Consider the following 11,205-nt stretch of genomic DNA (forward strand, 5'->3'; position numbering starts at 1 on the left):
GTGACTAATATTAATGACATGAGGTGATATACAGCCCAGTGCTTATGTTGCCACACTACACTCCCAGTTACTGCTCACTATTGAGTACTAATTATAATGAACATGTTCTCTATTATCTGGAGTAATTAATTATACTCATTATTAGCATGATCACACACACACACACACACTGTCCTCAACAGGCTGCCTGGGTTAGTCTTCCACCTCCCTGCCCTCAACTCCTCCAGGATATATCAACACCTCCCACCATCAATACAGTACAAATAGTGACAATCAACCACCATCCCTCCCCTCACACACACAGTCTATTCCCTCCATATACTTTACTCTTTATGTCACTGAAAAATACCGTAATAACATGTTTGTCCCCCAATAAAGGAAAGGTTAGACGCTACAGCACTATATTATTTTATTATATGAACCGGATTGTATCTGGTGATATCAGGCATCGTATAACATCACCATTTTTTTCTGTATATTACAATAATGATTAAATGTTAATGAGATTCGTATTTACATGTATTCACTGGGCTGGAAATTAAACACACGATGTATATTAACAAGGATGTGAATAACCCTAGTGGCTGAAGCACCTGTCATGGTATATCACCTCAATAGACACGTGTATTGGTCAAATTTAATATAGTCTTGTTATTTTCAGAATTAAAATATTAGCCGCGTTTTGTGTAACTGGACCGAAAAACGTTGTGGCCGACACGTGGAAATTATTTATTTTTTTATAAACGGGGATTATAATTTGTGTGAACTTGGTGTAATACGAGACATTACTGATTATCCTCCAGGGAACGTGAGATAAATCCAGGTAATAAAGATTTAATGTGAAGGATTACTTATTACTCTGCCCTCAACACATGAACGAGCTGCCAGATTTGCACCAAACTTGGAAGGTTTGCCTGGAATGTGACAAGTTCTGTATAATCAATTAACATTATTTATACAGATGGTGTAAACTCCTCTGGTTGAGTAAATGTTTGGGGATGTTTCCTTCACCTTGTGAATATTTATTCAATTTAGGAACTCTGTGTTTCTCATGTTAGTTTTTGAGTGAAACCATTGTGTATATCTTAAAACAGTCGTTGTGGAGCTGAGTCTTAAGTTTATAATTTCTCACCAATATTATTCCCAGCAGTCCAAGTTCCACTAACTGGATTCAATTTTTACAGTTTCTTTGTCAATATTTACTGACATGAAAATATATATGAAACAATGTGTGCAACTGTAACACAATACTTTGACAATTAGGTGATAATACTTATACATTTTCTGCTCCCCAAAGTGGTCGAATACCGAAGTGTATTTTGTGAGACACTTTTATATCCTCTGCTACTGTGACCTATGACGGAGTCTTCCTTTTCCCCCAGAGAAGATCTTCCGTCCCAGTCACAAAGAGAGACTTTGATCCTAGTTTACTGAAGCCAACTTTTCTCGAGGTTCTGATTGTGTTTCTTCAAGTCTTTATGTCAAGATCATTTTTAACTCTCGTGTAAGTTTTCCCTGGTGAGAAATGTTTTTAAAGTGATCAATTCTTTGTCACCTTTGCTCGTTTAAGAACGTCTTTCAACAACCTTTTTGTGGATATTCTTCACTTGGCTGTACTTTTACTTAATACTGTATATATATTTTTTATACAACTAATTGATCATAAAAATCTCAGACGACATTAATACTACATGCAAGAACTTGTGGCTGAAACAATGATAGACACGCCAGGTTGTCGTAAAGGCTTATTGTTTAAACAGGTAAACTGGAGCGAGTCTGTGGCTCACATCTCACTCTTACATGACATAATATATTCTATTTGCTATATTAGCATGGGTCAGTTATACAATGTCAGCTCTTCTAAGATGGTGATGGTAGTGGCGAGAATAGTGTACAAGTGATAATACGAGTCATTTATTTGAGTTATTCATTTATGAGTGGACATTGGGTTGTGAAGGAAGACTAGGTAATGAGGGCCAGGTAGTGAGGGCCAGGTAGTGAGGGCCAGGTGGTGAGGGCCAGGTGGTGAGGGCCAGGCAGTGAGGCTCAGGTAGTGAAGGACAGGTGGTGAGGACTAGGTGGTGAGGGCCAGGCGGCCGTCGGGCCAGGCGGTGAGGGCCAGGTGGTGAGGGCCAGGTGGTGAGGGCCAGGTGGTGAGGGCCAGGTGGTAAGGTCCAGGCGGCGAGGGCCAGGCGGTGAGGGTCAGGTGGTGAGGGCCAGGTGGTGAGGACCTCTTCGTCGACTTCAAGGGTGCATTTGATAAAGCCAACAGTGAAGTGATCCTTGAGGGCTTCACGGGCATGGATGTGAAGGGCAAACTCAGGTGGATTGCTGACTGCCGCTCCCATCGACAGGCCCGTGTCCGTTTTCAGGGCCACTACTCTAGGACCTTGATCTTGGCACGCCTCAGGGTGGTGTCCTGAGCCCTAAACTCTTTATTGTTCTCATGAACTCTATCTGCCGCCTCAACGACATCTTCGCTGAGCGCGCCCTAGACGGTCACATCATAAGCTACGCTGACGATATTCTCCCCCAAATTACTATAGTGCAACATGAACCTATACTCTCCACGTTCGCCCAGACCTGTCAAACACTCGGGTTAGTCATCTCACACACTGAAACCAAGTTCAACTCGCATTTCCGGCGTCAGACACCGCTGACTCTGCAAGGAAATTGAACAAGGACACACCTACAGGTTCCTTGGTCTACCCGTGCGTGCCACTACCAGAGCCACCACCTCCGCTGTCGCCGCCCACGTCATCTCCCAGTGCCGCCAACGAACGAGGCCCCACCAGTCCCTCACCCACGGCCTCAAAGGAGCCTCTGTCAGGGTCTACGTCTCGTGTACATTGCCGTCGTTAGAACTGTCATAGATTATGCCTCTCCTGTCCTTGTAGTTGCCTCCCAGCGCGAGAAACAAAGAGTAGAGACAATCCAAAACATAGCGAAAAGACTCATCCTCGGCTGCCCTATGACCACCAGAATAGAAGTCATGCAGCGTGAACTGATCCTGCTCCCCGTCTGCGATCGAATTACTGCTCTCAATGCCATCCTTGGTGTTAAACTTCTTCGCAGTGAGCAACCGATTCCCCTGTCGCGCTCACTGCACTCGCGTCTTAACACCCTCCTGTGCCGGCCTGCCCCCATTACCCTTCCCTCCCTCTCTCCCTCTCTCAACACTGGCCCGTCCACACTGCTGCTGACATCCTGCATTAACCACCTCTACACCCCCTCGACCTCTCTCCCTCCCCAGTAAAAGTAATCCGCATGCTTCCCCGATGGACACTGTAAAAGCTTCTCCGCTTCACCTTGCACAGGATGCAAGGGGGTGCCCAATAAACTAGCCCCCTCGCGGGGCAAATAAAAAAAATTCAAATTCGGGTAATGAAAGCCAGGTGGCGAGGGCCAGGTGGTGAGGGGCCAGGTGGTGAGAGCCAGGTGGTGAGGGCCAGGTAGTGAGGGCCAGGTAGTGAGGGCCAGGTAGTGAGGGCCAGGTAGTGAGGAGTAGTGAGGAGACTGACCCGAGTATTGAGAGACCCAGCCCGTGTGGTGAGACCAGGTGGTGAGGCCAGGTGGTGAGGGAGCCAGGTGGTGAGGCCAGGTGATGAGGGCCAGGTGAGGCCAGGTGTGGTGAGAACCAGGTGAGCCAGGTGGTGAGGGCCAGGTGGTGAGGGCCAGGTGGTGAGGGCCAGGTGGTGAGGGCCAGGTGGTGAGGGCCAGGTGGTGAAGGCCAGGTGTTTCAGGGCCAGGTGGTGAGGGCCAGGTGGTGAAGGCCAGGTGTTTCATACATAGTGAACTATTTCTCCATCGTTCATCAGCAACAGAAAGATATAATTCATTACCTTTATGTATTGCGTAACGTAAAATAAAAACAAATATCACGAGAAAAATATTTGAAATTGTATTAAGATTATAAATAATTTGGTAATTTTTCCAGTATCTGGGAATCAGGTTTTATCTGCGAATTTTTCGATGAGTTTTAGAGGGAAATATTATCCTCATTTTAACTATGACCAAAACTTTCAGTTAAGGAATATTGTATACGACCATGATAATACACCCTCGTCCCTCCCACAGCTTAGGATAAAGGTATCGAGGACTACACGAGCCTTCCCACATGCCTGATCCTCAGTTTCCAGGTGTATAATTTAACTATTCTGAGAAATGTAGAAACTGTGGAATATACCATTTACCACATTAACGACTCTGGGATGTTGTGAACCACGATATGTTCCGTATAGAGACTCAGTCAGGGCTTCTCGTCTCAGATGAATCATGCTACCCAGTCAGGCATAACAACCGTTATGTTTCCCCAACTTTATAAAATATCATCAGACAAACTATCTTCCTCACTGTACGTCACCCCCCCCCCTCCTCCACACTATGCCATAAACAATATATATTGCCTCCATGGTCGCGCGCGCACAATAAAAGCAAGACGACTGGCATCACGGAGGCCTTCGTCTCCTTCACCTTTGACTGTTCACTAACACTGACCAATGTTTCTACTTGACAAAAACAAAGATACGCCAAAAATTCTGTCCGAGTCGAGTCGACCCGCGGCTCCGTCCAATATTTTCAACTGACCTTTAACAAAACAAAAACAAGGCTGATTCACCTTAAACAAACGTCAGAATAAATCTATAGGTCGCTACCCTTTATGGCAGCAAGGAGCACACTCAGGTTTCCCCAACTATCGCTCCGTGAACGTCGGTGTTGTCGTGGTTGGGTAATTTATGCTCCATTTCGGTATAAAAATGTAAGATGTGTTGATCCCAAATTTTGACAGTAATTACAAGGCCAGCGGGACGGGACGGGGCGGGGCGGGGCGGGGCGGGGCGGGGCGGGGCGGGGCGGGGGTGTGTAGAAATTAGGGAGATAAATCGCTGCACCGTCTTGTGTAATGATGGAGGACCCACCCAGCCACCGCCCTCCTCTACCTCCTTATTAGGTCGTAGATATTGTGGGCCCTGACGTCGCTGTGGGACGACCGATTAATTCCAGAAGAGTAACGACATGGCCAGTTTGGGCGACACTAAACCATCGTAATGAATATAAATAATGAATTATATAATAATATTGATCGTTACTCGGTTTTAATGGTCTTAACGGCGCTAAACAATCGTTGGTGACGTCACAGATCAGTCCCCAAAACGGAGTTAAACAATCGTTGGTGACGCCACAGATCAGTCCCAATAACGGCGCTAAACAATCGTTGGTGACGTCACAGATCAGTCCCCAAAACGGCGCTAAACAATCGTTGGTGACGTCACAGATCAGTCCCAATAACGGCGCTAAGCAATCATTGGTGACGTCACAGATCAGTCCCCAAAACGGCGCTAAGCAATCGTTGGTGACGTCACAGATACGTTCCCAAAAAGGCACTAAGCAATCTTTGGTGACGTCACAGAACAGTCCCAATAACGGTACGAAGCAATCGTTGGTGACGTCACAGATCAGTCCCCAATAACGGCGCTAAACAATCGTTGGTGACGTCACAGATCAGCTGACGGTCCAATATAAAGGTAGATCAAAACACGACGCCTTTACCTGAGGATAATTACTGTAATGTTTACCAACAAGAGACACGATAGAAGCCAGATATAAACTGATGTCCTCACTGGATGTCTACAACACGTCGAGGCTGCCTCAACCCAGTTTGTCAATACTTAATACAATTTCTTACTCTTCTGTAGACAAACTAAATAAGTTTACCCTAGTTAGGTAAGTCAGAGAAAATTCATTAATATTTATTCAACCATTTAAATTTTATGAGAAATGTATGGAGTATTAAATAACTTTTCGGTGTAATTCATTGTTGGTGCGTGTAATTATTTCAGGGCCTCGGGTGATTATAGAGTAAAAGCCTATAATGTATCACATTTACCACAAACTTATGGGTGCGTTATGTGGGGTAATAAATTCATTACAGTATTTCTCTGTGAATTAATACAAGCCCTGGCGTACAGCGGACCTGTGTTGCTGTTCTCATATTCCAACTTTTATTTTTACCGGAATGTTTTTTATACTAATATTTATTTGTCAATATTTTCCTTCCTGGGAACAGATGAACACATTTTTCACCTGTGTTTAAGTATTATTTTGAGATATAAAGCTACGAAGGAGAGAGGAATCTCCCTTTGTCTCCTCCTTGTATGTTTCTCCCTGTCTCTTTACTCCTCTCAGTCTTTATCTGTTCCTTTCCTTTCACCAATTAAATTTCCGCGACTTTGGTGTTTACACAAATCAGTTCTATAAAGAAAAGCTCTAAAGCTAGGCAGCGTATTTAAGTTATTGTGGAAATATAAACATCGTGGGGACAAAGTCAGTCAATATATTTTTACATAGGAGCACTTGCCTAAAACATTGTGCACGTTAGTTACTAATCATGAAAATTATAAATTCAAACGAGTTTCTAAATTCAACCATCAATTATGAATATCTTATAGTGCACATAAATGCACACACCGACAACCTCTTGACTTGTGGCAAGACGAGACATTGTTCACGCATCCACGCAAAACAATAACTTGACGATCCCAACTCTCATATCATTAACCTTATTGTGTTGACTTGTAAGTTGGTACAGCGAACAACGGTGTAGATTGGTGCTATTAAACTATAGGTCATATATCTATTTCAATATAATAGTACCTAGGTTATAGCATGTCTGTGTCGTGAGAAGTGACAGTACGGTAAGAGACAGCTTAATAAAGGGAGGAAATGGTAGGGAAGCTTGATGTAAGGGCAGTGTAGAGAGGGAGAGGGCGAGGCAGCTGTAGGATCACTCTAGTCTGCATTAACATCCTAGACAGTACAGGCAGTGTTGACACAGTGAATCTTTAATCTCCACATGCGTGTACAACGTCTCGTGGTAATTTACTTCTGTTAACATTATATATTATTGTTATCATTTTCATTTAATAGAGTGTATTGTGTGTTATTCTTCTTTGAAGCCTTATACCCCAAAGTTAATATTAAAGGCAAGTACACTTTTCTTTACATAAAAACACACATTACCGTCGATGCATGTGAGGCAGGAAGCCGAGCTGAGGTCACATTAACGTGTAAGTTTCTAATAACACAAGATGACAAAAACTGTGGCGTGAGTTGGAGTCTGTAGTGTATTGTTATTACTTACGGTTATTACCGCAACAGTCATCACTCAGGCCATAAACATTACTGATGGTATTTTCTTGTCTTACAGTGTCTACGTGTTAACATGCTTCACAAAAACATATATCAATTATTTGTGAGGTTTTTTCATACTGTACCCGGTGTACCATAATTGACCGGAAAGAAAAGGGGACAACTTACTGTACAATATTTCAAGTGGCCAGAACATATTAACCACAGTTGTGTAAGTACAAGCCAAGTTTAATAGTCTTCCTTAAGTGGACCTCCCTCACCTGGAAGAATGCAATAACTGGTTTTAAGAAACCTTTGTTGTTTGTCCAAATGTTCTATCGTGACGTCCCCATCCATGTCTGACTGAGTCGCAGCACCCCTTCCACCCCTTCCACAACCTTAATAAACTGTCTCCACTGTCCCCTTTACTACGTGAGGGCAATTTAAAACTTTTATTTAACTAACACCAGACGATTTTATTCAGCAGAGAGAGACCCCGTACACATGTGGTTAACCTAAAAATAATAAGAGTAAATAAGAAAACACACATTTCCTCTTTTCTGATTACGCAGAGCACAGGGCCTATTGGCCATACTGGGCAGTCCCATTTACACCCAACCCCTATTGCTCATATACCCATCCAACCTATGTTTGAAGCTACCCAGCGTATTCGAGTTAATGATGATATTTGGTAACTTGTTCCACGCGTCCACTACTCTATTTCCAAAGCAATGTTTACCTATTTAGCGCCTAAATCTAAATTTGTCAAATTTAAAACCATTGTTACGAGTTCGCTCCTGGTTGGATAGTTTGAGTACCTTTGTAATGTTCCCTTTGCTTAGCCCTGACTTCCATTTATACACCTCTCGCCCCTCACTCTACGTTTTCGAGGGAGTGCAAATTAAGATGCCTTAAATTGTCTCTATACTCAAGGTTCCTAATGCCCAGGATTAGTCTTTTCATTCTCCTCTGAATTCTTTCCAAGGATTCTATATCCACTCTAATACGGTGACCAGAATTGAACTGCATAATCCAAGTGTGGTCTCACAAGCGCAAGATATAGTTTTAGGATGACCTCGCTAGTCTTGTAACTAACACTCCTTTGTATGAACCCAAGTACTTTTTTAGCCTTGTTTCGAGCAAATACACATTGTTTACTTATCATTACTCCTAAATCTTCCTCGCAGTCGGATTTCTCAATAGCATCGTTGTTCATCTGGTTTCCCTGTTTTCATCTCCTATACTGAGTACTTTACATTTGTCCACATTGAATTTCATCTGCCATTTTTCAGACCATTCGAAAAATTTGTTTAGATCTCCCTGTAGTTTTGCAGAGTCCTCGTCAGATTTAATTACACGCCCTATTTTAGTGTCATCAGCAAATTTACTTATGTTGCTGTCTACGCCGATATCTATGTCGTTTATGTATACAGTATAATAAATAATAATGGTCCAAGTACGTACTGAGCCTTGGGGAACTCCACTTGTGACGTTGCTCCAATCGGATTTAGTGCCGTTAATGCCCACTCCCTGTTTCCTGCCCTGTAACCACGCCCTAATCCATTTTAGAATATCTCCTTTACTGCCATGAGCCTCACCTTTCTTATTAGTCTTTCGTGAGGGACTCTGTCGAATGCTTTGCTAAAGTCGAGATATACCACATCATAATTGTGCCCGTCGTCCACTGATTCGAAAACAGATGAAAATAATGTTAATAGATTAGTTAGACATGAACGCCCTCTTGTGAAGCCATGTTGGGAATCAACTTGTGCTTCTCCAGGTGATTTCGAATAGAGTTTGAAATGATTGCTTCCAGTAATTTGCCTACTATTGATGTTAGACTGATTCGCCGGTTGTTAGAGGATAGTGATCTATCTCCCTTCTTGAAAATCAGTATTACATTCGCGATCCTCCAGGATTCTGGTACTACACCCGTTTTTAAGGACATGTTAAACAAATTTGCTAAGAGCATACTAAGCTTTTCTTACATTCCTTTAATAGTCTGGCAAATATCTCATCGGGACCTGGTGACTTATTAGGCTTTTGTTTATCTATTTGCTTACTAACATCGTTCCTAGTCACTACTATTGCGCTTAATTTATTTTCTTCACTATCTCTGTATAGAGTCGGTGCCTAGGGTATCATGTTTAAATTTTCGGTGGTGAAAACTATTGAAAAATATTTATTCAGATTATTGCTCATTTCTTAGTCGTTATCAGTTAGCTCCGGTATCTGACTGTATTGGTCCAATCTTTTTTCGTGTTTTAGTTTGATACATTTGATAGAATCCCTTGGGGTTTGACTCCCCCTTGCTGTCTTCAGTTCATTATTCCTCTTTGCTTTTCTTATCTCGGTCTTAACCCTACCGGCCAATACCAGATGCAGTCAGGGAACCCAACAGCTCCCCTCAAACATTTCCCGTTACCCCTATATTACTGTAGCAAATCTATACAAATAATAATATGTGCATTTTATCCTCTAGAAATATGATCTTGGTGTCTAAATTGGGATTTTTTACCATGGTGGCATCGCTTTTGTGATCAGAGGTCATTTAGATCTCTTGAATCCAAGTTGACCGCCATATTCGCCATGGAATGGGAAATTGAATATAATTTCGCAGGTTTTCCTCGTATAATATTGATATTGGTGTCCTTTTATTGCTTGTTGACAACAGCGTTTTTATTTTCTGCAGTCTCCCAGTCCTCCACATTTTCGTGATAAAAGAAGTCATGACAGGAAATTATAAACGATGCCCTCAATGTTCCTGCAAAGGACATGGAGAAATATCTGGGCAAGGATGCACTAACGTCTGACCTAAGTCTTCCGCGATATCTAACTTAACTCAAAATCATGAGTGAGAGCTAAGTGAAAACTTTAGTTAAAACGCTGAAAACAAACTTACGTAACCCAAGACAGTCGTGGCGGAGACTGTATTCTGCCGCGTCAGCTGACCTCCGTCAACCAATCACAGTGCACGTTACAAATATTTTTGTCCCTCAGCCAATCGCAGAGTGGATGCTATGATGCACTTGCACTACACTTAAAAGGCACATGGAAGACCACATCCACCACAATGCTATGGCCAGTGGCCACACAATATTAGCTGTGAATCAACAAAATCACAAATAAGGTTTATTTATTTATTATATTTATTTTTATACTTTCTCTGCTCTATTCTGTAAATATTTTTATTATTTCTTTTTCTACTTTCAATCAATCACATTCTGTTCTTCCTTTAATAGTCTTTCTTAATTATTTATCTTATCTTCTTTCTTCGTACTTAGAGAGAGGTAAAGGAGGAGTGAGGTGTGTGCTGGGCCTCCGGACTTTGTGTAAACAAAGGAAGTTGGCAGCGGCACGAAGCACCACTCATACAAATTTTATTTAAAAAAAAATAAACTAAATATTTTTTTGAGTAGATTGCATTTAAAATACTTTTCCGATGTGATACATGATCAAAGTTCACAAAAGAACGCACGTTACGCTAAAAGTAGCGTTGCCCTAGTGAACGCAGGGCCGGTTTGCTCACTTCAGACAACTTGGGAGTGGACTCTATCAGAGAGTTGTTAAGTGCGCCAGCAGAGATTTGTTAAGCGAGTTAAATATTTTGGTGCCTCCAGGCCCTGGTCATTGCCGATAAAATCATGAAGAAAACATCAAATTTGTTTGACACCATTCATAGAACAAACATCGAGACTATGAAGAAAATCAGAAATAAACCACAAAAGACAACCAAAAAGGTGGTGAAATTAATGAACATAACGGAGGAGTTAATTGAAATAGCCCGCGACTGAGGCCTCACTACCAACGACCTCCTGAAATACGATATTGTGCCCTCTCCTCTCCTGCTTGACCAAATTAGACCCATGGCAAAGCCTGTGAAGAGTCACTCATCATTGAGTTGGAAGCTCATCACATTCCTAAAGAATATTCCTACCATCACCAGCCTGAATCAAATTTGTCAAAACTTCTCTAATGTTCTTTATAGTGTCAACCCATCTGTGAAAGACAGTGAGAGAATGAGAGCTGACGTTACTACCATCAATCTTAAAGTGTAAGAACTAAGAACACAAAAAA

The sequence above is a fragment of the Homarus americanus genome, unplaced genomic scaffold (genome assembly GCF_018991925.1).
Source record: "Homarus americanus isolate GMGI-L3 unplaced genomic scaffold, GMGI_Hamer_2.0 scaffold32871, whole genome shotgun sequence".
Lineage (NCBI taxonomy): Eukaryota > Metazoa > Arthropoda > Malacostraca > Decapoda > Nephropidae > Homarus > Homarus americanus.